At 40.1% G+C, this 3838-nt stretch overlaps 1 pseudogene across 1 annotated transcript; it reads left to right on the top strand.

Annotated features, from left to right (window-relative positions):
• The first annotated feature begins 245 nt into the window (after positions 1–245).
• On the top strand, positions 246–2914 carry LOC308420903 (L-lactate dehydrogenase A chain-like; annotated as a pseudogene). The gene is made up of 3 exons: positions 246–271; positions 1048–1179; positions 1822–2914. The product of its transcript is annotated as an L-lactate dehydrogenase A chain-like (transcript).
• The last annotated feature ends 924 nt before the right edge of the window (positions 2915–3838 follow it).

A 3838-nucleotide genomic window follows, 5' to 3' on the forward strand; every position in this document is an offset into this window, starting at 1 on the left:
GCAAGAAACATTTGGTTCTGGAGTCTACTCTAAGGCAGATAATGTGTTTGCAAAGAAAAATCAAGCTGTTTTGTGAGACCGGAATAAGTGACATGATCTATCCCTGCGAATATATTACAATGAAACAGGCACACGCCTTGGAAACAAAATGAAATTTAGAGGTCAGAACTGAATTTATCATTTGGAAAAATGAGAAGTGAGTTCAAATAAATTCATTAACTTCTCGACTTTCATGACCTGCAGCTATGATTCCTGTATCTTACCTGATGAGGTAAGTCTGACCTAATGTTTTCAAAGCGTGTTCAATATGCATGGCAACTGTGACATTGCCATGGATCCGAGCAAAATATTGTTTCTTTGGCTTGGTTCCTTTTTAGTGCTGCAGTTATGTAACCTTAATTATCAGAGTTTGAATTAGGGAACTGGCAGAACTTAGTCAGGTTGTTGTAAGATAATCCTATGTCGCGCCTACCTTTCTGTGTACAACTTTTGTTGGATGTTGTTTGCTTCTTTTTGACTTGGATATAAGAAATCACTTTCAAAGTATGGGAAAACAAACATCCCATAATGTTTCCTCCGAGGCCCATGCCAAGGGGATCAAAGATCCTCATGTCTTCAAAGTTGGAAGCATGCTCTGTTTTCTTTGTTTTGTCTTTAGTGATACAAGGTGGTCTTGTTTCTTTTTCTTTTGTTTAATTAATCAAATTTCCCATGCCGGAAACTATTGCTGTTTCATAGTTGGCTGGATAGTCACTCTGACCTTCTTACACAAAGAATTAAAAAAAAAAAGTTAATTCAAACCCACAAACCAGTGTTTTTATGTGGAAGAAAAACAAACCTTTTGTTTCCATGAAAAAAAAAAAAAAGAAAGAAAGAAAAGAAGGGGAAAGAAAGAAGACCATAGCAAACAAGTGCTTGGTGATTTGCAACTGCTTGCTATTTACGGTTATGGTGGTGATTATCCAATTACATGTGGTTTGTCCTGTATCATCTTGTCTGTAGATCTTACGGGCATTATTCTGTTTATTTTTGCTTTGATTCTTTTAGAATCAGTGCAACAGAGATTGTGCCTGAGAATAGAAGTTACTTTCAGGCCCAATCTTGTCAATCTCCACACCTGTTTACCATAGAAGCTTCCAGAGAACACATGGAGGGAGAGGAAAGAGCGGAAAGAAGCAGGTGAGAGAGAGAAGTGAGAGATCAGATGTAGGGAAATGGGGAAATGAACACATGGTTTCAGACTGCACTGGGGAGAGAGAGTGATTGCACATGCTCAATCTTTATCTTTCATCACAACAGCATCATTATTTACAGAAAGGATGGTCTGGAACCAGACAATATGTAGGTCTTCTCCCCTTGAAACATGAGCTTTCCCTCTTGGTGCCAGGGTTCTGTGGATGGCTGCTCTTCACTCCAAGTTGGAATTCCCTCGAGGAATCCTAAGCCCTAGCACCCCATTTACAGCATTTGGGTTCCATTTGGACTGCTGTTGGTGGCAAGGCTGGCTCTCAGCTGATCTGTGTTTCAGCCTTGGAGGAAAGTTAGAGTTTTTGTACGCTAGTGACTACACATTTCATCTCCTGATCAACAGTGGGCAAGGAGCCCAGATTTTTCATGACTGTTTTAAAAATTTTAAATAATATTCCTAGTAGATACGTCTACAAATTAATACAACATTTTTATGAATTATAATTAAAATATGTTCATTTAGTTCTAGACCCATTATCTTAATAAAATGTGACTCTTCTGAAAGAATACACTTTTTAGCCAAAGAGAGGGGAATTTTTATGCAAATCACATTGGACTAACATTTATTAAAAGTTTTAAATGTTCTGGAGGCACTGTCCCCAAGCTCAGGCCATGCTGCTGCTTCTTGCCCGACACACCCCACTGTACCCTAGCGGTCTCAAAAGATTCAAAGTGCAAGATGGCAACTCTCAAGGGCTCAGTGTGAATCTTCTTAAGGAAGAACAGGTCTCTCAGAACAATATTACAGTTTTGGGGTTGTTCTGTTGGAATAGCTTGTGCCATCAGTATCTTAATGAAGGACTTGGCAAATGAGCTTGCCCTTGTTGATGTCATGGAAGACAAGCTAAAGGGGAAGAGGACGGATTTCTAGCATGGCAGCCTTTTCCTCAAAACACCAACAATTGTCTCCAGCAAAGACTGTAGTGTGACTGGAAACTCCAAGCTGGTCATTGTCACAGTGGGGACCAGTTTGCAAGAGGGAGAGAGCCAACTCAATTTGGTCCAGAGAAATGTGAACATCTTCAAGTTCATCATTCCCAACATTCTGAAGTACAGTCCACAGTACAAGCTACTTATTGTCTCAAACCCAGTGGATATCTTGACCTACATGGCTTGGAAAATCAATGGCTTTCTTAAAAGCTGAGTTATTGGAAGTGGTTGCAGTGATGGGAGTGTTACCTGATGGGAGAAATGCTTCGAGTTCACCCACTGAGATGTCACAAGTGGGTCCTGGAAGAGCCTGGTGTCTCCAGTGTGCTTGTGTGGAGTGGTGTTAACATTGCCAACATCTCCCTGAAGTCTCTGAACCCAGAACTGGGCAGTGATGCAGATATGGAGCAGTTAAAGGAGGTTCACAAGCAGGTGGTTGACAGTACACATGAGGTGATCAAGCTCAAAGGTTACATACACATCCTGGGCCACTGGTCTCTCTGTGGCAGACTTGGCAGAGAGCATAATGAAGAACATCAGGCAGGTACATCCCATCTCCACCATGATTAAGCGTCTCTATGGAGTCAATGATGGTGTCTTTCTCAGTGTCCCACGTATCCTGGGACAAAAATGGAATCTCAGATGTTGTAAAGGTGACACTAACTCTTGAGGAAGAGGCCCACCTGAAGAAGAGTGCAGATACCATCTGGGGAATCTAGAGGAGCTGCAGTTCTAAAGTCTTCCCAGTGTCCTAGCCCTTCACTGTTCAGGCTGCAGGAGGGTTACTATGGAAATCACACACTTCTCATCTGAGCTGTGGTTGGTACAGTTATGTTAAGGTGGTCTGGGGAAGATCTCAGTTCCTACAGCTGTCTACCCTGCAGCTAAGTGGTACTTGTGTAGTGGTAACCTGGTTAGTGTGACAGTCCTACTATTTCCAAGACACATGCCAACTGTGTGCAGGCTATGATTATCCTATAAGTCTGTTGCATTGCTGTGCTGCGTACCCTCACCAAACATGCCTAGTCCAACGAGTTCCCAGTTAGTCACAACCTAGCTCCAGTGTGTAAGTCTATTATGCATATCTTGTGCATAAATGTTAGGATATTTTATGTATTATATGAGTCTATAGCATACATTGCAATATTATGTGAAATATAAGATCTGCATGGTGGAACCAACCGCTCAAGTTCCATGCCAATAAAAACACCAAATAAACCTTGAACAGTGAAAAAAAGTATTAAAAGTGGGAGTGAATGTATAATTTTGAGAAATTGTCTTCAAAAGTATGTTGTTGGTAAATGTTGAGTTTGCTTAAATGCTTAGGCAGATGCTCCTGTGTCAATAGATGTGAGCTTAAGGTAGTTTATATTAGAGAATGTTTAATCTCATGATTCATGTTTTTGAAATGTTATTATTCCCATTTTATCAGTAAATATTCAAAGAAACTGGAACTTTGTATCAGAAGATGAATTAAATGCCCAATCAATATCTTAAACTGAAATTCAAAATCTATTGGACATCATGTAGAAGAACATGACTTACAATGATGCTACATCTTAATCAACTTATCTTAAATCAAAAATATTTTAAGCCAAAAATGAATTTAACACACCAAAGCTACAAAATACCACAGCTTAGTCTGGATGACCTCAGCTAT

The sequence above is a fragment of the Micromys minutus genome (assembly GCF_963924665.1).
Source record: "Micromys minutus genome assembly, chromosome: 5".
In the NCBI taxonomy this organism is placed as follows: Eukaryota; Metazoa; Chordata; class Mammalia; order Rodentia; family Muridae; genus Micromys; species Micromys minutus.